This window comes from Phyllobates terribilis, unplaced genomic scaffold (assembly GCF_046119375.1).
Source record: "Phyllobates terribilis strain yellow unplaced genomic scaffold, ASM4611937v1 Scaffold_11__3_contigs__length_659146591, whole genome shotgun sequence".
Taxonomy (NCBI): Eukaryota; Metazoa; Chordata; class Amphibia; order Anura; family Dendrobatidae; genus Phyllobates; species Phyllobates terribilis.
In genome coordinates, this window is record NW_027362771.1 from 278,206,639 (window position 1) to 278,232,950 (window position 26,312).

Genomic DNA, 26,312 nt, shown 5'->3' on the forward strand with positions numbered 1-26,312 from the left:
CATACACAGGACTGCTCATTTGGCCGAGCGCTCCTGTGTGCTCTATGAGAAAGCTGCCAACTCTCACATTGGCCGATGGCTTATCTCAAGGGCAACAATGTGATTGGAAGTCTGAAATCAGGCATGCCAGATCGACATCTCTCCTGACCATCAGTCGACCGGCTCTTCAGACCATTAACTGAACCCATCGATATCATTGAGTTTGGCTGACATTAGTAAAATATGTATGGGGCACTTTAATCTGAGGCTAGGGTCATACATAATAAGTTTACTGCATCTTATTCTAGCGAGAGTCTGTATATCATTAGCATATAAAACACCAGATCTAGGGTATGACTGGCCGCATTCAGCCAAAACCCTGCCCATCACTGTGGCCAATTGTGAAACAAAATTTTCTGACCAATTGCCTGCTGCCACCATACCGCCTGCTCATAACTTTAGAAAATTTCACCCATTGTTCTTCACATGTACAACCAACTTAGAAATGCACAGTAAGATGTGTGGTTTTTGACACATTGGAACACTATTGGCCCATATTAATATACCTTGTTAGCGACGAGCGAGCATACTCGCAAGTACTTGGTACTTGCCCCAGCATCTCAGTGCTCGAGATACTTGGAGCTCGCCGAGTACTTGCGAGATGCTCGGGCCGATGCTCGGGTCCACTCCCTGCATGTTTGGTGCTTTTAGAGCACCAATCAACATGCAGGGATTGTCTGCCACACGCTGTAATGCAGCAGCCATGTTGGTTGTGGCATTAAAGTGATTGGCTGGCCGCACAGAGTCATCAGGTCTATATCAGACCTGGCGCCGCTGTGCTCGTCACAGTCACTCCGGAATCAGACAGTGTAGGGAGAGGTGCTGCTGAGCTATGGAGAGATTTAGTGGTTTATTGGGTAGTGTAGGGAGAAAACAAGTACATTACACATATCTATCTCAACAAACAGTCCTTCTGAGGACTAATCCATCTGCAGAAATATCAGGCAAGCAGTGAATAGGCAGGCAGGCAGTGTATATAGCCGACTGCAGTGCATATAGCACAAGAGGCTCCATTCCAGTTCTGCCTTCTGCTGCTGTTAGATATTTCTAGACAAAGGCCCAGGTCTCAGGGGCCAGGAATAATTTTTTTGGATCTTAATCCTTATTATTTGCTTAAAAAGCAATCCAGAGAACACCGTTTTTCTGCGCCATTTGCTTGTTGGCACTGCAGAATACAGCCAGGTTCTTTCCATATTACAGCGCTAAAAATCCAGCTATTAAAAACTGTGGTTTGTCCGTCACACGGATCACATATAATTGCGATGAAAATACTGCCATTTTTGGCCTTCATTCAAATTTATTTTCAGTGTGTCAGCAAAGTTTTTGGCACCGGTTTGCTGTTCAAAATAGTTACCTACAGGCCAGATATTTAAAACTGTGGTTTGTCCGTCACATGGATGACATATACGTTTTCTGAAAATTCTGCCATTTCTGGCCTCCACTCTAATTTTTTCTCAGTGTGTCTGCAAAGTTTTCGACACAAGTTTGCTGTTCAAAATAGTTACCTACAAGCCAGGTATTTAAAACTGTGGTTTCTCCATCACATGGATTACATATAACTTCACTCCAAATTCAGCCATTTGTAGTGAGCGTGGAAGATAATGTCCTCCATTTAAAATGGGCAAAGCGCGTGGCGAGGGACAGGCAACTGGACGTGATGGTGATAGTGATGGTGCATGCAGAGGCCGAGGCCGTGGGCGAGCTGAAATTGTGCCACAACAAAAACCTACATCTTCTCGCCTGACCTTCCTGTCCCAATTCCTAGGGGACCACAGCACACCACTATTGAACCCAGAGCAGTGTCAAAAGGTTGTTGGTTGGATAGCGGATAATTCTTTCAGTCACTTAGCCACCACCACCACCACCCTGTCTTCCACATGGTCAAGTCTCAGTAGCCGTGAGTCTGGACTGCATATTCCTCGCCCTGATCCTCCTTCCTCCCACCATGCTGAGTGCCCGGAGACAACTGATCCCACACTTGGACACTCTGAAGAGCTGTTCACTTTTCTATTTATAGATTCGGACCTCTCGCCCGGTCCACTTGAAGCGGGGCAAGAGGAGATTGCATGTAGCGATGCCCAAATATTTGAGCAGCCACGGTCACACGAAGGCGACAGTTGGAAAGTGTTACAAGAGGTGGACGATGATGAGACACAATTGCCAGAAAATCAGGAGGAGGACCAGGGTGCGGAAGTGAAAGATGAGGTGGTGGATGATATAGTAACTGACCCAACCTGGCAGGAGGACATGCAGAGCAAGGACAGCAGCACACAGGGGGAGGGAGGCAGAGCACCCCAAGAGGCAGGAAGAAGCAATGTGGTGGTCGCAGTCAGAAGACAGGCAATCGTTCCTCGTAACACCAACACGAAGGAAGTTGCCAGTACAACTGTTAGGTCTTCCCGAGTCTGGTTGTTTTTTAAAGTCTCTGCTGATAACCCCAAAAAGGCCATTTGCACCACCTGCCAGGCCAGCATCAGCAGGGGTGGCAAAACTAGCAGCCTGACCACCACCGGCATGTTCAGGCACATGGCAGCAAAGCACCCGAATTTGTGGGCCGAACACCAGGGTCCAGGAACAGTGTCTGCGGGTGGCACCATTGCTTCTTCCGCTGTTGTGCATGCAAGCCAATCCCCTGTTCATGGTGCATGTGACGATGCCTCCTGCCCTGCACCTGTCATTGCACACTCTCAAGTAGCAGCATCAGGAAGCACGTCCACGTCCTTGTCCCAGCGCAGCGTTCAGTTGTCCATACCCCAGTCCTTGGAATGCAAGCGCAAATACGCAGCCAACGCCCCACAGGCGACACTACTAAATTCCCACATTTCACGACTGCTTGCATTCGAAATGTTGCCTTTTAGGCTCATGGAGACGGAAGCATTCCGCAACCTGATGGCGGCGGTCGTCTCTCGGTACTTGGTCCCACTATTTCTCCCGGTGTGCCGATCCCACATTACACAAGCAAAATATGTCCCAAAACATTATCCGTGCCCTCAACAACGCAGTTACTGGGAAAGTCCACTTAACCACGGACAAGTGGACAAGTGCTTGTGGGCAGGGCCAGTATATCTCGCTGACGGCACACTGAGTTAACATAGTGGAAGCCGGGACCCAGGCGGACCTTGGGACAGAACACATCCTCCTGACGCTGAGGATTGCGGGCTCTAGGTCAATCAGGGTTGCCCCCACAGTCTACAGCTCTTGCACCTTATCCTCCTCAGCCTCCTCCTCCTCTTTAGCCTCCATCTCCAAAATGACCACATCAGTCACAAGCTGGAAGCACTGAAGCACTGCCTCGGCCAAGCGGCAGCAGGCTGTGCTGAAGCTAATATGCTTAGGTGACAAACCGCACAATGCTAAAGAGTTGTGGACAGCTTTGAAAGAGCAGACAGTTTTGTGTCTCACACCGCTGAACCTACAGCCAGGCATGGTCATGTGTGACAATGGCCGGAACCTGGTGGCGGCTCTGAGGCAAGGTGAGCTCACACACATACCATGCCTGGCCCATGTGCTTAACCTAGTGGTTCAGCCGTTTCTCAAATCCTACCCGGAGCTGCCATATCTGCTTGTTAAAGTACGCCGCCTGTGTGCCCATTTTAGAAAGTCACCTGCAGCTTCCGCCGCCCTTGTCATGTTTCAGCAGCTCACAGACTGGTGTGATGTTCCCATGCGTTGGAACTGCAGATGTTGTGAAGGATTTGTGAGCAGAAGAGAGCAGTTGTTGAGTACCAGGATCAATAAGGCTGTCGGTGTTCAGTTCAGACTCCACACATAAGACTTCAGGAGTGGACATGGATGTCAGACATATGTACCATCCTCCAAAACTTTGAGGACTACACCAAGATGGTGAGCAGCGCTGACACCATAATTAGCGTCAAATCCCGCTTCTCTGTCTTCTAAATTGCTCTCTGCTCACAATCAAAGAGGATGCATTGCAGGTGGAGCATGATGAGATGGAGCAAGGAACCATACAGAGTGATTACACACAGCCAAGCCTCATCTCATCCCAATGTGGATTGGGTGACAATGAGGAAAAGGAGGAGGAAGAACAGGAGCTAGTTTCATGTGCTATAGATGGTACTACCTGCACAACTGTCATACCGTCTGTTCAGCGTGGATGGCCAGAGTACAGAGAGGAGGAGGAGAGCATGATCAGTCATCCTCTTGGTGAAGACACAGAAGTCTTGCCTGTTAGCAGTCTGGCACGCATGACTGAGTTTATGTTACGCTGCCTTTCCCATGACCCTCGCGTTTTCAAAATTTTGGGTGACAGTCATTACTGGTTGATGACACTTGTAGACCCACGCTACAAGGAGAACTTTATATCTCTTATTCCTGAGGCAGACAGATCTACAAATATGGGGCAGTACCAGAAAGCCCTTGTTGTGGAACTATTAAAAAAATTCCCATCTGAAAACGCTGGTGGCAGAGGGCACAGTTCGTTGGACAACAAAGGAGTACAGGCGAGAGAGACACAACTTCAATCCAACAGAGGCAGGGGAACACTGTCAAAGCTCTGGGAGAATTTTCTCAGCCCCTCCCATCGCACAAGCCCTGAGGCGCGGGGTACTCTCACAAGGAGTGCAAAGTTTGGGTAGATTCTGAGGGAGTACCTTGCCGACCGTACCAACGTCCTCCGTGATTCCTCTGTGCCTTATAATTATTGGGTATCCAAGCTGGATACGTAGAATGAACTTGCTCTCTACGTCTTGGGGGTCCTGGCCTACCCTGCCGCCAGCGTTTTATCAGAGCGGGTTTTTAGTGCCACTGGTGGAATTATAATTGATAAGCGCATCTGCCTGTCAACTGAAAATGCTGACCGGCTGACTCTTATAAAAATGAACAAGGGCTGGATTGGGCCAGACTTCTCAACACATGGTCCGTGATGCAACACCCACATAATTTTTTTAAAGGGTGTTTATGATGCCCGTAAAAAAAAATTATACAGTATGTTCATGTATAGCCCCCAGGGGTAAATGTTTGTCAGCCCATACACTTAGTGCATGGGCATTACAAGTATAGGAGACCCGCTCCTTTCTAATGGGAACATTTTTTATAAGGCCCTCTGACCTCCACGTCTCTTCCAAGGGGCATTGGAGTGCCTCCTAATTTTTGACAACCCTTGCATTTACTGCATAGGCAAACACAATGGGAGACCCACTTCCTAATAATGGGAACATTGTTTTCAGGAGGCCCACCTCTAAGTCTCTTCAAAGGGGTATTGGGGTGTTCCCAAATTTTCAAAGTGGTATTGGGGTGCGTCCAAATTTTGGGCAGCCCTGCCACTCACCGCATACGCAATAGCAGTATAGGAGACCCACTCATTAGTAATGGGAATAATAAAACATAGCCGGCTGATGGCTCTCTAAGAATAGTGAGGGCCGACTGCTGGCCCTTTAAGAATAGTAAAGGCCGCCTGATGGCCCTATAAAAATAGGCTTTGTGACTTTCAGAGTCCCTCCTTCATAAATGAAACACGATGTGTCTGATGATATGTCATACACCACATGGCCAGATAAGGTTGTAAAATGATAACATGACATTTCCTGGTGAATGCATTTGTCACGGTTGAAAGCAATGCAAAAGTGCAAAAACGCATGAAAAACGCTACGTGTGAACATAGCCCAAGGTGTGGAGGTGTATTTTTGTTTTTGGTTATTTATTTTGCTTTATATACAAGTCATTACCCTGGAAAGGATGTTCCTTAACATATTTCCCAGGAAAATCCATTTTGGTTTAGTTTTTGTATGTTTTATTGTGCGTCTGTAAAAGTGGCGTAATACCTCTGACAACGTTGTTTACAGAAGTGACCTGGGAGTCAGAAATGCTTCCATTGGTTTTCCCCATGTCATTTGAGCACTGTTCCCATCGATTTGGGCATATTTTAGACCCTCTGCAGACCCCCGGGTGGAGCCGCCTGAAAAAATGCTCGCGTTTCCCATAGACTTACATTGGGCTCGTTGTTCGGGTCGAGCACCCGAGTATTCCCATGTGCTCGACTCGAGCATCGAGCACCCGAGCATTTTAGTGCTCATCCATCACTATACCATGTGTGTGTCTTCACTTATAGAGTTTTGGGCTATTTTTTGTTTGTTTTTTATTCAATAGCTTACAGAAATTTTTTACATTTTCTAAAGTCTGTTTTTGAAAATTCATATACAATTCATATACATTCTATTTTTGAATGTACAGTGGGGAAAATACGGTATTTGATACACTGCCGATTTTGCAAGAATGGAGAGGTCTGTAATTTTTATCGTAGTTACACTTCAACTGTGAGAGTCAGAATCTAAAAAAAAATTCAGAAAGTCACATTGTATGATATTTACATAATTAATTTGCATTTTATTGCATAAAATAGGTATTTGATACAATAGAAATACAGAACTTAATATTTGGTACAGAAATCTTTGTTTGCAATTACAAAGGGCAGACATTTCCTGTAGTTCTTGACCAAGTTTGCACACACTGCAGCATTGATTTTGGCCTACTCCTCCATACAGATCTTCTCCAGATCTTTCAGATTTTGGGGCTGTCACTGGGCAACATTGAGTTTCAGCTCCCTCCAAAGATTGTCTATTGGGTTCAGGTCTGGAGACTGGCTATGCCATTCCAGGCCCTTGAAATGCTTCTTACGGAGCCACTCCTTAGTTGCCCTGGCTGTGTGTTTCGGGACATTGTCATGCTGGAAGACCCAGCCACGACCCATCTTCAATGCTCTTACTGAGGGAAGGAAGTTGTTGGCCAAAATCTCATGATAGATGACCTCATCCATTCTCCTTTTAATATGGTGCAGTCATCCTGTCCCCTTTACAGAAAATCAGCTCCAAAGTATGATTTTTCCCCCACCATGCTTCACGGTTGGGACAGTGCAATAAAATGCAATTTAATTATTTAAAAATCATAAAATGTGATTTACTGTTTTTTTATTTTTAGTTTCTGTCTCTCACAGTTGAATTGTACCTACGATAACAATTACAGACCTCTCCATTCTTTGTAGGTGGGAAAACTTGCAAAATCGGCAGTGTATCAAATACTTATTTTCCCCACTGTATATGAATTTCTTAACTGAACCAAGGCATGATATGAAATGGAGAAAAGAGAACTTAGCAACTAAAACAGAAAGACATATAATAAAGCAGTAATATTTAAAGGTAAGAAAAAAATAATAAAATAGTACATTGTTGGCTCTAGACCCAGATAAAAGACATATTCTGCCAAATTTGGTATCTTGGCATACAGTATTGCAACTCCGTCAAAGAGTAAGTGTTCTACCCTGAATGAAAAAGGTTATCTTTGTTTACTGTGACCTTTCACAGATATGAACTCTTGTTGCCTTTAATAAACATATATTGTGATATACACTGACTAGACCTGGCATACTCAAAACTCTTACAGAAATGAATAAAAGTTTTACAGGTTTTTCAAAAGTGGCATAAAATGGAGGAAATATCAGATAATATGTGAGATCCAAACCAAGGGTATGTTCACACTATGTTTATTAAAAAATGTCTGCTTCTCATGCGGAATACGGTTCAGAAATTGTTCCTTGCTCTGGCCTTTTCTTGACATTTTTTTTTTATCATGAGGTGTTTTTGTTTACATTTTGCTAATATTTCATGAAGCATTTTTGAGCTTTTTGGGTGACCATTTTTATTCGTAAAGAAAATAGAAAAAGATAGATGGTGCAATAAGCCACCGACTTGTTCATTCCATGCCTAGACATGGCGTTGTCTTTAAAAAACCATGGAGGTCATACAAAATAGTAGATCTAGTAATTTTTTATGTGGGAAGTATTCATTTTTGTATCAACTAATTTGAGTAAAACTGAAGATTTTGTAATGAAACCTTACATTCATGTGATTAACCTTACTTAATTTGTTAACCTTACGTGTTATTATTAATCTTACTTTCATGTTATGGGTTAAAAAAATGTTTTCTGAAAATCAGTCTTGTCAAAATTTTGGAAATTGTTCTTATATTCAGTGAGATAATGATTAAAATTTTAATTTTCAAAGGGGGTGTAATTATTTATGCTGAGCACTGTATATGCTGACAACAACACATACACCTTTTCATTGATTAGGTAAAAGTAGTACGAGCAAAGTCTATATAATAATGTACAAATTAGAAATTTCCTTTGTTATAAATTATTGTGATGAAGTCTATATAGTATGTTTTTATAACTTGTGCTCTACTGTAATACCATCAGCAGAATTTCACCCCCCACCCCAAACTATTTATATGCGCAAGTATATTTTTTAAAGGCAAGTCCAGCAACACCTTTACAGTGTTTTAATTGATATGTAAATGAGACTGTAGATCTGAAGCTTCTGTCACTCCAGATCTGTTCCTGCCCAGAGACTCCTCCTCCTTCTTGTCTGACAACTCCTTGCTGGTCTTGTCTTTGAAAGAGCTACATGTGCATGTAAATAGTTTGGGGTGTGGAATTCTGCTGACAGAATCTCTTTAATATTTTTTTGTATACATTTAAGACTGGCTGCATTAAGCTGACTCAGCAAAGGTTCAAGCTTTGGTTCCCCAAGCAAAATTGAAATAAGCTGCAACCTAAATAGATTGATGACTAGAGATAACTGAAACTTTTAAAATTGGAATTCACCAGCTTCAACAAAATGTGGTTTGCAACGAATCACAATATTGCTCAGATTCTAATTACCCTGAAAAGACATGTGTAACACTCTGAGTTCTCCTAGGTCTGTATCCATCCCCTTTCAAGCTCTTTAACACAAACGCAGCCTTAGTAATGTCAAAGTGACCTCACCATAGAAAACGGAGGGTAACTCACCAGTAACCAACAGTCCATTTAATAACGCATCTCACTTATCTCACTGACAGACTTTTCTTTTCTTTTTTAATTAAAAACTGACTCAAAAATGACCCCTTGTTTGTCATTTGTGATCATGCAGACCGTTCTGTGCAGGACACTGACTCACACTGACTGTGTCTCTGGTCAGAGGTGACATCATCCTTCTGTAATGTGGAAAAGCTGAAAAAGCAATGGCACAATAGTGTCTTATCCGGGTGACTAGGATATTAGGGTGCAAGGAGTTGCTCACCTGGTCAGGTTGTGAAACCAGAACATACAATGCTCTTGATATGGCTGCTGCAGACCCGCACAGCTGTCCACGATACAATCATTTCTAGAGATAGAATCAGGATCCAGGACAAAGGAATGGGGTTTACACCTTTCAAAGTATAACAAACTTCTTCCTCAGGACAAACCACAGGTTTATCCTGGATCCTGATTCTTTCTCTGGAATATCCGTTGGTATTCGTGGCAGCGCAGAAATTAACCCTCTTTTTTCCCTTGTACCATCTTCCTTCTTGTGTGACTGAGACACATATGTTATATATCGTATTTCTTAACACCCTCAACTCCTTCCCAACTAATATCCTTGTGACCTGCTATTGGTAGTACTAATGCCCAGACGGCTTGTGCCATTAGTGGTGGAGCTTTTGCTGCTACTAATGGCTCTCACACTGTTAGTCATGGTATGTTTTTTGTTTTCTTTTACATTAACCTGTCCTTTGCATGCCATTTTTTGTTCTGCCATACAGTTTGTACAATACTGTCATTAACTTTTGATAATCTTTTAATCCCCAATTATTATATCCATTCCAAAACCAATACAAGAAGTTCTAGGTAAGTAGGTACACATACAGAAAGCAAAATTTGGCACCAGGTAGCAGTATAGGTGTGGCATTTATGGCTGACTAATTGGACTAGTATAACAGGTTTGCAAAAAGAGACCAAGTCTAATTAAATGTCCACATTTTTTTTTAACAAAATAAACCTTTTTCCCAAAAAATGTTGTAATAAAAAAATGCAAGGTAGGAACTGTTCCAAATAGTCAGCACCTGCAACCGAGCATTATATTAGTGTGTTGTGCACAGATGTAAAATTGCATGTACGGTAAGTACTGTCACTTGTGATCAAAAAGAACACCATCTGACACTGATTTAAGATGTTTTTTTTCTTTAAAAATATTGTACTGACCTGCTGATTTCTAGAATTAGCAAATAAAATGTGTAATTGTGATTTAAATGCAGCAGGACACATGTCAGCCAAGCAGATACACTTTATCACTGATCAATTACACTGACACCTCTATAGGGCTATATCTCCACTATCTCCATATCCCCTATCTCTGTATCGCCGTATCAACTGTATCTTCGTATTATTCATAAGCTAATACATTCATCTTCTACAGTTGTTTTACAATCCCATGTAAATGTAACAAAAACAAGAATGTAATGATTTGAAAATCTCTTATAACCATATTTTCATAGAACAGGGATGTCAAACTCAAACATACAGAGGGACAGAATGAAAAACTTGGACAAAGTAGCGGGCCAACCAATATACAGTATAATGAGCTTCACAAAGTCCTCCATACAGAGTTATGAGCCCCACATAGTCCTCCATACAGAGTAATGGGCCCCACATAGTCCTCTATACAGTATAATGGGCCCCACATAGTCCTCCATACAGAGTAATGGGCCCCACATAGTCCTCCATACAGTATAATGGGCCCCACATAGTTCCCCATACAGAATAATGGGCCCTACATAGGGGTGGCGGTTCTGATGTCATGAGCCAAATATAACCACCCTGATTTCGCCCACGGGCCAGAGTTTGACAAGTATGCCATATAACATAGAACACAGCTCAGAAGTTGAAAGTTAGTCATTTTTCCATTTCATTTGAAAACATTGACCTATTTAGAAATTGATGACAGCAACACATCTCAAAAAAGCTGTGACAGGCCATGTCTATCATTGTGTAGCATCCCCTCTTCATTTTACAACAGTCTGTAAATGTCTTGGAGGTGAGGAGACCAATTGCTGGAATTTTGTGAGAGGAATGTTGTCCCTTTCTTGTCTGATGTAAGATTCTAGCTGCTCAATAGTTCTGGGTCCTTTTTACCAGATTTTTCATTTAATAAATCAACAAATGTTTTCTAGTAGTGAAAGTTCTGTACTGCAGAGGCCATTCCATCACCTGAATTCTTCTTCTGCAAAGCCGTGCTGTTGAGATGGAGGTAATATATGGTTTAGTTTTGTCTTTCCAAAATATGGAAGGCCTCCGAAATTGATGTCTGTATTAAAGCATTAAACTAAAAACTACTATATAAAGCAAAGCATTGTTAGTGCCTTTCAAGATGTGTAAGCTGCCCATTCCATAGGCACTAGTACAACCCCATACCATCATAGATGCAGGCTTTTGAAGTGTGCACTGAAAACAGTTGTACACACAGATTGGTGAACCTCTTACCATCTTTGCTGAGAGACTCTGCCTTTCTAACATGCTCTTTTTATACATAGTCATGTGACTGTTAAAAATTGACTGTCCAGCTGTTTTTCATAATATCATTTACTTTTCCATATAATAGTCTCTCCTGATTGGCTGCACTATATTTGATAGCTGCAAGGCATTATGGGCAGAGGTGTATCTAGGCTTTCTGGCACCCGGGGCAAGAATTCAGTTTGGCCCCACCTCAGCACATATGCGATTTGCACACTTAGGCCATGGCCCCGCTATCAGTATTTGGTCAGTATTTTTCACAGGACTGGGAGCCAAAACCATGTGAGGAACAATCAGAGAAAAGGTATAATAGAAACAAGTCATCAATTCTGCATTTATCACCCACTCCTGGTTTTGGCTCCCATGCCTGAGAAAAAATACTGACCGAATACTGACCAAATACTGATAGTGGGGCCATGGCCTTAGTCACGTGCCGAAGAGCTGCTCTCCCTAATTCTCTGAATGTTCAGTGAAAAACTGAAAGAAGCAGGAAAAAAACTCATTGTCACGTGACCGTAAGTATGAAACCCGCATATGAGTGAAGTGGCCATGTGATGACTGATGGAACCTGCAAGCAGAGCTGAATCCTGACAGTGAGCAAATTACACAGTTAGGATCAGCATGCTGCAGGGCTTCATTTTATAATTAAAGAGCTCGTCCAGGTGTGAGATTAAAGTCTGCAGTCATTCTAGGTGTCTTCACAGTGCATGCACTGCACATTTTTAGGATTCTCCCTTGCACAAGTATGTGATTTCTATACTTCTGGCCACATTCTGACTATACGTGTCCTCGCTCAATTCATTGTCATCGAGTGAGGCCACGCATGTCTAGTCAGCATGTGATTGCAAGTATACAAATCGCTGACACCAGAGAATCCTGACAGCGTGCAGTGTGCACTGTGAGAATTCAGAAGTTTGCAGTCACATAGAATGACTGCAGACTCATCACAAACTTGGACAACCCCTTTAAGGCTATGTGCCCACCATGCAGAAATGCTCAGGATTTTTTCCTGAGCGTTTCTGCATCTCCCTGGCAGAAAAAAACGCATGCGGATTGTACATGCGTTTTCCTGCCAGGGACATGCGGATGTGAAGCGTTCTTCACATGCATTTCCGCATACGGGTTGACAAGCGCTTTCCAAGCGATTTTAGCATCACTTGGAAAGTGCTTGACAACTCGGTCACACTATATAAATCCATGCAAACGGCATGGATTTATATAGTGTGACCCGAGAGAATGTCAAAAAATAAAAAATAAACCTATACTTACCTTCCGATGGCCCCTGCAGTCTTGCTGCGCTCCTGTGCAGGCTGCCGGCTGATCACGGTACGCTGTACTGAAGGACCTGCCGTCACATGACTGTGACGTCACCGCAGGTCCTTCAGTCCTGCGCGATCTGCAGGCAAGCACAGGGAAGGAGTCCGGGGGCCATCGGAAGGTGAATATAATCTTTATCTTTTATTCTTTGTTTTACAGCTTTTAATGGTACCTGGGTCCGGAGGAGAGTCTCCTGTCCTCCACACCCGGATACCATCCGCACATTAGAACACACCAATTACCCAAGTACAGATGCAGTCTTCCAGAATTGGCGCATTCTAATGCAAGTCAATGGCGGTGAAAACGCAGCGCTTCCGCAAAATAATTGGTAGTGCTGCGTTTTTTTTCCACAATGATAATCCGCAGCAGAAATTTCCGCAGCATGTGCACAGCACATGCGGATTATCATTGGGGGACATGGCAGGCCTTCTACCATTCGTTTTTTAAGCATTTCTGCAGCGTTTTTGCCGCTGCGGAAACGCTTAAAAAACGCATCGTGGGCACACAGCCTAATGCTCCTAACATAAATTAAAATATGAGCATTAGTCAGTATCACAAAAAACATTTACATTCAGGTACCTTATAGATGACATTGTCTCTGGACTCGTTCTCTTTCTTTTCTTCCTCTTGTCCAGACTCCATGATGACTTTTCTCATCCACAGCTCGTCTCTGCAGACTCCCGTCTTCTTCGGCAGCACATCCCAACACAATGCCCTTAAAGATAGCAGTGTCATTGTAATGCTCCTGAATAAAATACCTGCCCTACACTGAGCCCCTGAATAAATAATTGGCCCTCACTATATTCCCTGCACAAAATATGACCCCCACACTGTCCCTCTTATGGTACATGCCCTCCACACTGCCCTCTCCATACCTTGCTGGGCCGCCTCTTCACAATGTCCTCTCACATTGTGTCCCCCCTATAATGCCTATTCTCTATACTGTTATACTGTGCCCCCTCATCATACTCTGCCTCCTTGGCTTACTGTCCCCTCCTGGCTGTGCCCTTACACTGTCACCCTATACTACACCCCCAACACTTCTCAGTCTCTATTCTGTGCCCACTCACACTTTTTTCCCCCATTAGTTCCCCCTCCCCTCCTCCTCCTCATACTGTCTTCTCACACATCCCCACCAATTCCCTATACTGTGTCTGCATACATTCCCCTTCTTTGCTCCCCATATTGCGTATGCACCCATCCTCCCAATTCTGTGTCCGCACAAATCACCCACACCCAAAATCTCTCCCACCCCTCTACCAACATTAAATCTCCCCCCAGCCATACAATAAATCTACCCCACACTAAATCTTCCCCCCAGCCATACAATAAATCTCCCCCAAGCCATACAATAAATCTCCCCCACACTAAATCTTCCCCTATAGTAACTCTCCCCCCAGCCATTCAACAAATCACCCCCTGTAGTAAATCACCCCCCAGCCATACCATAGATCACCCCCATAGTAAATTAACCCCCTAGCCATACCATAAATCACCCCCATAGCAAATCAACCCCCAGCCATACTATAAATCACCCCCATAGTAAATTAACCCCCAGCCATACTATAAATCACCCCCATAGTAAATTAACCCCCAGCCATACTATAAATCACCCCCCATAGTAAATCAACCCCCAGCCATACTATAAATCACCCCCCATAGTAAATCAACCCCCAGCCATACTATAAATCACCCCCTGTAGTAAATCACCCCCCAGCCATACCATAAATCACCCCCATAGTAAATTAACCCCCAGCCATACTATAAATCACCCCCCATAGTAAATCAACCCCCAGCCATACTATAAATCACCCCCCATAGTAAATCAACCCCCAGCCATACCATAAATCACCCCCATAGTAAATCACCCCCAGCCATACCATAAATCACCCCCCATATAACCCCCCAGCCATACCATAAATCACGCCCCATAGTAAATCACCCCCCATAGTACACCACCCCCCAGCCATATCATAAATCAGCCCCCAGCCATAACATACATCAGCCCCCAGGCATACCATAAATGAGCCCCCAGCCATACCATAAATCAGCCTCCAGCCATAACATAAATCAGCCCCCAGCCATACCATGAATCTTCCCCTCCATTACATCTTCAGTGTCTTCAGCTCCGGTGTGGAACACTTTCCACCAATGTGCGCCTCTGCTGCTGCGCTGGTGAGTTACGTCTGCAGCGTGATCACATGACCGGATCACACTGCTGGAGTCGCTCTGACCTGGCAGCCGGTCAGAGCTTCAATTGCACTCGCGTCTGTGAGTCGGCAGCTTCACGTTCTGTGAGTTGGGTGTCAACTTGACACACAGGCTCAGAGAACTGCCGAATCCCGGTCCGGGGGGCTGCAGAATGCAGCCACCGGGGGAGACACATTGGACCGCCGTATTAGGCGGCCCGACTCCGCCCCCTTGCCGGCTTTGCCCGGGGCCCATGCCCCGGCTGCCCCCCCCCTGGATACGCCACTGTTATAGGGAAGGCTGCGTGGTCACACCTAAGATCATGTTAGCCTTCTATGGCTGATGAAATCTTCTGCAATGTGTATAACGGAAACAGGCATTTTTTTTTGTTGATTCGCATAAATTGAATTTTAAATTTTTCAAATGTCCCGGGACCTGCAAATTTCATAAAATTTTATACAAATTCGATTCCTATCAAATCAATTCACTCATCTCTTTTATTGACTTGCAATTACTGAGAAGCAGTTCATGAAAACATGATTAAAAATGAAAAAACCCTTAGAACTTTTTTTGGAGATGACGGACTGTTTATAAATGTTTATATCCAGTGTGCAGAATGTGTCTAATGAGCTTTTCATACAACTAATGTGACATAAGGGCATCAAATTAAATAGGAAGAACAGTATAAAAATGTAACCATTAGTACATAACATATCTCACTGTCAGAGTAGTCAGGCAGGTGGTCTGGTATTCCATAGAGAAGTGATGATTACTAATATACTTAATTAAGTATGATTTTACAAATTTGAACATTTTTTTACCTTGAGCAATATTCTTTGTTTAATTTATTAATTGTGAGATTATACATGTAAATATATTCAGATATGGCTAACTCATTTATAAATTCAATTCCAACAATTTAAGAACAAAAGATTCCTGCTGCCTTAACAACTAGCAGCATGTATCATACACTGGCTGTTTTATTGCACTTATGTATGTGCTTTAGAGTCGCTTTAGAGATCACACACTTTAATAACTGGCTGGGGACCATGTCACCTGGCTAACATGTCCAAGGCAGGTCCACGATGACTTTTCTCCATCTCAATCTCTTTGACAGAATTCGTCCTATATACACACATTGGGAGAGACCTGGCAGTCAAAGGGAACAGGGCGGGGAGAAGTCGCTGGGGATCTGCCACAAATCAGTCATCTTAGATGCAATGTCCCTGGCCGTCTTGTATGTTTTCTCTGCAATAACAGAGCCAGTGTCTGATTTAGGCTGCCTGTGGTTTGGGACACCTTGAATCTCCTATTTCTAAAATCTCTTTCTTTTCATAAATCTTAATAGCTAAGCAACTAAAGATCCTTTCCTTAATGCATCCTATGAGCAAACACAAGACAAATAGTAACAGTATTATACTTTTCAGATACAACTTAAACTGTAAGTATGCTTCTGTCTATGGAGAACAAGACTAAATGTCACTGACTTGTGCATCATGATTGCTGTAAAGGTTACTGGGAATCACATTTGTTATATGAAGACAAAGTGCATAATCTCATGTGTCAATTGCTTATCCTTATAGAAAAGGATCTAGATTTTTGGCAAGTACATTGATTTATAGAATAGAGTTACAGCTAGAGATTAGTAAATAAATTAGAGTGCAACCAAATCGTACTTGAATTTTTCAGCAAAATGGCAGCCACTGGCCATCGAAAGGTTGAAAAATAAGGAAAAATCCTCATACTCATCTTACAACTAAATTCTCCAGCTCCCCACTACTCACCATCACTCGTCTGGTCCTCGTCGTATTTTCTGATCCTCGCCACGAGCACTGAAATTCCCTAGCCTCTCACACTGAGCTGGGACCTTCAACTCTCATGAGGGTTTTGCAAGATTACTGAACACTTCGTGATGTCATGACATTGTGACCGTCATTTTTGCGCACTCACGCAGAATCCTCCAGGGCTTCATCAGAGCTGGCGCAGTGTGAGAGGCCCAGGGATTGCTCTTCAGAGGATCAGAAGATGTGATGAGGACAGGACGGGTGAAGGTGAGGGGTGTGCGGAGAGTACAACATCCGGGGATTTCAGCGCTAATGACGGAGATCAGAAGATGCAGTGAGGACTGGATAGATGACAGTGAGGAGCAGAGGGACAAAAGAGGTGAGCGGAAAGGTGACTATAAGGATTTTTTTTAGTTTTTACATATTACATTTATTATGTTCTGGGGTCTGGAGAGATCCTAGAGTATAATAAGAGACATTAAATTCCAGCTAATCAAATATCCCAGAAAAATATATGCAAATGGACAAATTAAAATTTTGCCTGAACCGCTCATCTCTAGCTGCAGCCTTTTATGAAGATACTAAGGATTTTTCAGAAGAGTTAGGAATTCTGGAAATAAGGTATGCTTTAGGCCTCATTCAGACGTCCAATGTTCTCATATGAGTGCTATCTGTGGTTTTCACAATTAGCACTTGTACCTTGATGGTCTATGGGGCCATTCACATGGATTGGATCAAAATCGGCAATGTAAGTCTATGGGTCCGTGAAAAAATTGGACCGCACTCAGATGACATTCAAGTGCAGTCCGATTTTCACGGACTGTCCGAAAGGTGATGGTGGAGAAACTTTTTTCCATGTACAAGAAAAACTAATGACACTCTGACCACCCTCTGATCAAAGTCTGATCAAAACAATCGCTTTGCTTTTCTCGTACTTGAGAAATTTGGACGTCTTAATGAGACCTTAGCTAAGTGAAGAAGCATACTACGCTTGATGTTTTATACTTATCAAACACCCTTAAGTGTGTGAAGAGACATAATATTGCACAGTGTATATTACTCACAACAACCAAGGTGTCAATTGTTTCAGAAATATTTAATTTCAAAAAACATTTTCCATAATGAGCCAGCACACAAAGTCTATGCTTTTTATTGAATCTGTACTCAGCACTGCGTGTGCGCTCAAGCTGGAGCTCTGTGTTCCTGTCTCCTTAATGCACTTCTGGGGGGATCTGTTGAGTGAACAATAGGGTCACAGGACTAAGATCCTCACCAATCTTCAGAAAAAATAAAGGGATATAATAAATATAAAAATGTGTTGAAATTGTTAATTTAATAATCCACTTTTCTCTCTTAGGCCACGTTCACACATTCAGTGTTTAGTCAGTATGTTACATCAGTGTTTATAAGCCAAAACCAGGAATAAAATGCAGAAAAATGCAGAAATGGTGACATGTTTCTATTATACTTTTCCTCTGATTGTTCCACTCCTGATTTTGACTTACAAATACTGATGTAAAATAGGGACCAAATACTGAACGTGTGAACGTGGCCTTAAAGGGGTTGTCCGGTCAAAAGTGACAAGTCTGCAGTTACTCTGTGTGAGTGCAGACTTATGAATCCCCCCAGCTCACGCACTGTGCACTGCAGGGATTCACCGTTTTCAGACCCAAGACCGGAGGGTATGTATGTGTTATACTTAGCCCTGGCCAGTAGGCGTGCCCTCGCTTTCCATACACTTGCATTGAGCAAGGTCCCGCATTCCAGTCGAACGCACCCACTGGCCGCCTGCATCACTAGATGGCGCGTGGCCTTGCTCCATACATTTGTATTGGCGACTGGCCGGGGGTATGTATAACTCATATATACCCTCCAGTCCCGGGACTGAAACCAGCGAATCCCAAAAGCGGACAGTGCGTGCGCTGGGGGATTCATAAGTCTGCAGTCACAGAAAGTGACTGCAGACTTATCACTTTTGACCGGACAACCCCTTTAAGACGTACAGACAAGTGTATTTTTGGTCCAAGTGAGATCCAACAAAGCATTGGATAGCACTTGGACCAATGTTAGTCTATGGGGCTTTGCACATGCCAGAAAAATCACTGCATGCCCGGATTTGATCCAATTTTCAAATTGCACTCGGCCATGCAAGTCAATGAGTGTGTTGAAAACATCGGACTGCACTGGGATGACATCTGAGTGCAGCCTGATTTCCACAGACTGACAATTTGGAGAAGATGGAGACATTTTTCCTCTATCTACTCCTCTTCTGAGAGAATCGGAGGACACTATGTTCACACTCTGATCAGAGTTTGCCAGTGCTATTAGCATAATCGGCCGGATTCTCTCGGATGAGAGGATCTCCGGCGGTCTGCCCCTCCACTATGTTTCTTCCAAACTTCTCCAAGTATATTCTTAACTCTAGGCTCTGCTTTTGCAGACCATATCCAGCTATGTTATGCGAATATGGTACAAGTTGAATGCTTGAGTGTTTACTTAGTAGCCCATCACTGTCTTGCACAACACAATATTATTTTAATGCTTTTTTTCTCTATTACTTTTTATAGCATGGAGTTCCAGTTTAATGCCCTATAAAATTATGTGTTAAGTCCCAAATGAGTTACTTGTTTTATAATACTCTATGGGTGGCATTACCATTCTATAAATTGCTGATTATTTTCTAGAATTCCTAAAATTGCTGGGAATGCATTTTAGAATGCTAATTAACTGAACTGCATACCTTATATAATTCTGGTGGTGATCATTACAATGGATCAGACAAGATGGATCCCCAGATAATGTCACCATACATAATTAAACCAATCCTCTATAATAAGAACATAGTTATAAACAGTATCTATTAAACACTATTTTGTCTCTGCTTATAAACCTGCTAAAATAATTGCTATTCTGGAGGAGATCAAGGTTGTATCTTTTATCATAAAATGCATTAAGAAAGCTGAAGCTTGCTGGGCTCTTGGAGCATTTGATTGTTCCTTAGTATCATTTCCGATATTGTCTTTTCTGTAATGTTTCTAAATCCATGTGGATTTCTATGTTCACGGTGGGAAACAGAAAAGCAGAGTCCATTTGCAGGTAACACATGCTATTAATCAAACCAGACATGGTCTTTGTAGGGTATGCAGCAAGGATAAAGAGGTGTCTGTGGCTACTGCCGAACAATGATTAATACGATATAAATAGTCCTGATTCTGTATTATATCGGAAACAATTTTGAGATAAAGTTTGGGTGTAATAAGATTAGGCCCCCAAGAGTTCACCAGCCCTCTAGATAAGCTGCCAAATAGTAATATGTGTGATATAGTTTTTACCGTTGTTTTCCTTTGAGACTTACCAATAAAATTCAACACAGACATTCAATGAAAATAGTCTCTAGTTTTTTCCTTCATTGTTATTTATACATTGGAGAAAGACAAATATATTGAATTTGTAGTTAGAATAATTTGGGGATTTTTTTCTGTATAGTAAGAGTTAAGGTCAGTGCACATGGCAGTGCTAGTACAGGGACCACATGGAGTTTCTATGCACCACTGTTTGATGACTCTGTTAAAGGGAACCTGTCATGTAAAAAACACACTTTTAACCTGCAGATGTGGGGTTAATCTCCAAATTAATAGCATTCTTAAGCTGTGCAACGAGCATACTGAAAGCCCAGCTGCTGGGAGGTAATGAATTTTATTCAACCCGACAGTCTTGTGCTTTTAGTCATGGAGGCGTGGTTTCGATCACCGCTCAGCGCCGACTGTAACAACGGCCCTGCTAAGCTGGCTGTGAGTCAGTGTTGGGTCATGGTTACGGCCACCGCTCACTTCGCCAGTCTCAACTCTTTGACTGAAAGCATGAAGCTGCCAGGAAGAATAAATTTCATTCCCTCCTGGTAGCCGGGTATTTTAGTGTGGCGGCTGCACGGCTTCAGAATGCTATTAACCTGCAGATTAACCCCATATCTGCAGGTTAATAGCGTTTTTTGAAATAACAGGTTCCCTTTATGCATTCTATTATTTGCCAAAAGTAATTATTCTAAGAATAACTGTACTTTAGAGGTGGTTGCACCAACATGTTGCGGTTTTCATGGCATTTTTGGTTGCAATTTTTATTTAGTTGTAGCCAATAGTGATGATCGAGTACAAAAATGCACGATTGCTCGGTACTAGAATCGAGCAGGTCGACTGCTCAGACGAGCTCAACTTGAGTACTAAGAATATAAGTATAATGGAAGTCAATGGGAAACTCAATCCTAATAGGAGGGCAGGGGAGGCAGGGAGATGGAAACAGCGCTCAAATAGAATGGGGACAGCATGGGAAAGACACATGGACGCATCTCTGACTCCCAGTTCGCTGCTGGGTACAATATTGTCAATGTATTGCTCCACTTTTACGGACTGACAATAAAACATACAAAACAGAAGATAAAATGGATTTTACAGGAAAAAATACTAGGAAACATTCTTTCCTGTATAATGACTTGCATATAAGGCAAAATTAAAAAGAGAGAAGAAAACCTCCTCCACCACTTAATAGCTGGGCCATCTCTCACCCCAACTTTTTTTCCCATTTTTAAGGAGTAGGACTCCTAGACTGGTAAAGCCTATGGTAAAGCAAGGGCTGAAAAATATTTACCCCTTTGAGGTATACATATACAGTACAGACCAAAAGTTTGGACACACCTTCTCATTTAAAGATTTTTCTGTATTTTCATGACTATGAAAATTGTACATTCACACTGAAGGCATCAAAACTATGAATTAACACATGTGGAATTATATACTTAACAAAAAAGTGTGAAACAGCTGAAAATATGTCTTATATTCTAGGTTCTTCAAAGTAGCCACCTTTTGCTTTGATGACTGCTTTGCACACTCTTGGCATTCTCTTGATGAGCTTCAAGAGGTAGTCACCGGAAATGGTTTTCACTTCACAGGTGTGCCCTGTCAGGTTTAATAAGTGGGATTTCTTGCCTTATATGGGGTTGGGACCATCAGTTGTGTTGTGCAGAAGTCAGGTGGATACACAGCTGTTAGTCATACTGAACAGACTGTTAGAATTTGTATTATGGCAAGATAAAAGCAGCTAAGTAAAGAAAAATGAGTGGCCATAATTACTTTAAGAAATCAAGGTCAGTCAGTGCGAAAAATTGGGCAAACTTTGAAAGTGTCCCCAAGTGCAGTTGCAAAAACCATCAAGCGCTACAAAGAAACTGGCTCACATGAGGACCGTCCCAGAAAAGGAAGACCAAGAGTCACCTCTGCTTCTGAGGATAAGTTTATCCGAGTCACCAGCCTCAGAAATCGCAGGTTAACAGCAGCTCAGATTAGAGACCAAGTCAATGCCACACAGAGTTCTAGCAGCAGACACATCTCTTCAACAACTGTTAAAAGGAGACTTTGTGCAGCAGGCCTTCATGGTAAAACACCTGCTTGGAAACCACTGCTAAGGACAGGCAACAAGCAGAAGAGACTTGTTTGGGCTAAAGAACACAAGGAATGGACATTAGACCAGTGGAAATCTGTGCTTTGGTCTGATGAGTCCAAATTTCAGATCTTTGATTCCAACCACAATGTCTTTGTGCGACGCAGAAAAGGTGAACGCATGGACTCTACATGCCTGGTTCCCACCGTGAAGCATGGAGGAGGAGGTGTGATGGTGTGGAGGTGCTTTGGTGGTGACACTTTTGGGGATTTATTTAAAATTGAAGGCATACTGAACCAGCATGGCTACCACAGAATCTTGCAGCGGCATACTATTCCATCCGGTTTGCGTTTAGTTGGACCATCATTTATTTTTCAACAGGACAATGACCCCTAACACACCTCCAGGCTGTGTAAAGGCTATTTGACCAAGAAGGAGAGTGATGGGGTGCTACGCCAGATGACCTGGCCTCCACAGTCACCAGACCTGAACCCAATCAAGATGGTTTGGGGTGAGCTGGACCGCAGAGTGAAGGCAAAAGGGCCAACAAGTGCTAAGCATCTCTGGGAACTCCTTCAAGATTGTTGGAAGACCATTTCCGGTGACTACCTCTTGAAGCTCATCAAGAGAATGCCAAGAGTTTGCAAAGCAGTCATCAAAGCAAAAGGTGGTTACTTTGAAGAACCTAGAATATAAGACATATTTTCAGCTATTTCACACTTTTTTGTTAAGTATGTAATTCCACATGTGTTAATTCATAGTTTTGATGCCTTCAGTGTGAATGTACGATTTTCATAGTCATGAAAATACAGAAAAATCTTTAAATGAGAAGGTGTGTCCAAACTTTTGGTCTGTACTGTATATATAAGAGAATTGTAGAGGTAGGCATAATACACATCCTCTAAAAATTATAAAGGAAAGCAAGGGCTGAAAAACATTTACCCCTTTGAGGTATACATATATACAGGGTGGTCCAAAAGTAGGTGGACAGACAGTGTAATAAGGTTATGAAAGGGGAGATTTATCAAACATGGTGTATAGTGAAACTGGCTCAGTTGCCCTTAGCAACCAATCAGATTCCACTTTTCATTCCTCACAAACTTTATAGTCAAAAACCAAAAAGTGTCAGTGATTTGAAAAATTACATAAGAGATGCATTTCAAGAAATTAATACCCAAAGAGACTTGTGCAAACAAGTTTGTGGAAGCGTAAGAGGCAGACTTCAAAGCTGTGCAAATTGTAATGGAAAACAGTTTGAGCACCTGCGTTGATAAAATTTAAGGGCTTTTGTATTATTGTTCAGAATAAAATTTAATTGTCAATGTTATGCTTGTGTTAGTAAATATAATTTTATATATAAATCAAAATAAATATTATTTTCTGTCCACCTACTTTTGGACCACCCTGTATATATAAGAGAATTGTAGAGGTAGGATCATACACATCCTGTAAAAATTATGAAGGAGGGCATCATACAGACCCTGGAAAAATTAAGAGTGAAGGCCTTCTGTTTACTTTCTAAAAATTATGAGTGAAGGCCACCTGATGACCCTCTAAAAATTATGAGTGAGGGCCACCTGTTTACCCTCTAAAAAGTATGAGAGAGGGCCGCATGATGACCTTTAAAAATTATGAACAATGGCCGCCTGTTTACCCTTTAATAATTATGAGCAAAGGCCGCATGATGACCCTCTAAAAATTTAAAGAGAGTCGTATGATGACCCTCTAAAAATGATGAGAGAGGGCCTCCTGTTTACTTTCTAAAAATTATGAGTGAAGGCCACCTAATGACCCTCTAAAAGTTATGTGAGGGCCACCTGTTTACCCTCTAAAAAGTATGAGCGAGGGCCACATGATGACCTCTAAAAATTATGAACAATGGCCTCCTGTTTACCCTCTACTTTTCGTTGATTCTGTTCGGAACAGCTAAAGATAGTCAAGTGTTAGAACCATGATAGCCTTCAAACTGCGCTGCACTGTAGCTATGCAATCTAAAAATTCAGGGATAATCTTCTCACTGGCAGAATACCCGATCAATGCGATGTAGTGCCCTGCCTGATCATAGAGAACTGTGCAGCCATTCAGTAGTTGCAGGGACTTTACTGCTCTTATCTCTATGACCATGGAGGAAATAGATTGCATGAAAGTCTGTGCAGAGGGATGGCATGTGAATATCAGCTTGTGTTAGGAAGGTATGGAGAGGAGTCTGTTTGACGCGGGTCCAGTCTTTGTGAGAAGGGGCAATGGGGAGCATTCGATGTGAAACGGGGGCATGTAGAGTTATCTATGTGAGATGGGGTCATGAGGAGCAGTCGGTCTAAAAGGGGGGCTTTGAGAGATAGGTCATGGATAGTAGTCTGTTTGAGAGAGACCAAATTACAATGTTAATCTCTACTAGAGGGCATACAGTTTTGTAGTCCTCCAAGGGCACCAGTACAGCCTCTATTTCCTTTGGTTTAACTTATAAGAAGAGGCCTATCTATAGATTAAATAGTTAAACAATATTCCTAAAAACAGTCACAAAACAAAAGACAAATAAAACAATGAATAAAATAATAAGAAACCATCGCACTTGATAGCTCCAGGCACCTATAGGTTGAGAAATAAAAGCATGCAGAAGTACACAAGCAATTTAAAATAAAAGACAGAGGTGCAATTTAGAAGACACAATCAATTATGTTTTATTAATGTTATTTTAATACAAGCTTTGGTCCAGTAATCATGATCAGCTCAGTGCTGTGCTGGAATGAGCTTATAGCAGAATGTAATTTGCAGCAGCTTCTGCTCACTTACAAAACACTTGCTATGTTAATTGTGATTTCACACTTGACAGAACCTGCTTGCCTCCAGGTAACTTTCACTTCATAGAACACTTAGTATCTCACCAGCATGTTCTACTTAATATTTCTAGCACTCTCTAAAGCCTGCAGGTAGTCACCTAAATACACAGGCTCCATTAACCCTTTTCCCATCAGAACATATATATATAATTGCAGTCATAAACAGAAACCACAACACAGTGCCAAATTCCTCAACGACCAATGGACCCTAATAGAATGTGCAATGTCCATTTTATTGGACAAATATCATGCAGCTTTATTTTTCTTGCCAAAAATGATAGAATCCATGATGGAATCTCTGAATGGAGTCTATTAGGTACATGTGAACTTTAGACTTAGTCATTGTCTGTTATGGCTCACCTGATAAGGTGGATGATTCATTGGTGCAGAGATACAATGGAGTAGTATAACTAGACAGCACGTAGAACCATGTAAAACTGTTGATCAGGTTATACTGTTATGGCCAAAATTGTTGGCACCCTTGAAATTGTTCCTGAAAATGTAATATTTCTCCCAGAAAATTATTGGAATAGCACATATTTTGTTATACACATGTTTATTTCCTTTGTGTGCATTGGAGGAAAATAAGAAAAGTGAGAAAAAAGGCAAATTGGACATAATTTCACACAAACCTCAGAAATGGGCCGGACAAGATTGTTGGCACCTTTCCAAAATTTTGACTAAATAACTTTGTTTCAAGAATGTAATGCTTGTACAAACTTACCTGTAACAAGTAACAGGCATGGGCAATATGAAAATCACACCTGAAACCAGATAAAAAGGTGAGAAGTTGACTCAATCTTTGGATTGTGTGTCTGTGTGTGCCACACTAAGCATGGAGAACAGAAAGAGGAGAAGAGAACTGTCTGAGAAATTGAGAACCAAAATTGTTGAAAAGTATCAACAATCTCAAGGTTACAAGTACACTTTTAGAGATCTTGATGTTACTTTGTCCACAATGTGCAACATAATCAAGAAGTTTATAACCCATGGCACTGTAGCTAATCTTCCTTGACATGGACGGCAGAGAAAACATGATGAAATGTTGCAATGTAGGATAGTATGGATGGTGGATAAGCAGCTCTAATCAAGTTCCAAAGAAATTTAAGCTGTCCTGCAGGCTCAGGGTGCATCAGTGTCAGCGCAAATTATACATTGACATTTGAATGAAATGAAATGTTATGGCAGAAGACCCAGGAGGACCCTATTGCTGACACAGGGACATGAAAGAGCTAGACTGCAGTTTGCCAAAATGTATGTGAATAAGCCAAAATCCTTCTGGGAAAGCATCTGGTGGATAGATGAGGCCAATATAGAACTTTTTTGTAAAGCACATTATTCTACTGTTTACCGAAAACAGAATGAGGCCCACAAAGAAAAGAACACAGG

At 42.2% G+C, this 26,312-nt stretch overlaps 1 protein-coding gene across 5 annotated transcripts in view; it reads left to right on the forward strand.

The window, feature by feature from the left end:
- Positions 1-26,312, forward strand: part of GRM3 (glutamate metabotropic receptor 3) — a 438,101-nt gene that overhangs the window by 126,988 nt on the left and 284,801 nt on the right. For 2 of the 5 annotated variants that reach the window (XM_073652342.1, XM_073652343.1), the window contains one exon: positions 7,037-7,190. The exons of the other annotated variants lie outside the window; for them this stretch is intronic. The gene's annotated coding sequence lies outside the window, so the exon portion shown is untranslated. The remainder of the gene's footprint in view (positions 1-7,036; positions 7,191-26,312) is intronic. 5 annotated transcript variants of the gene reach the window in all.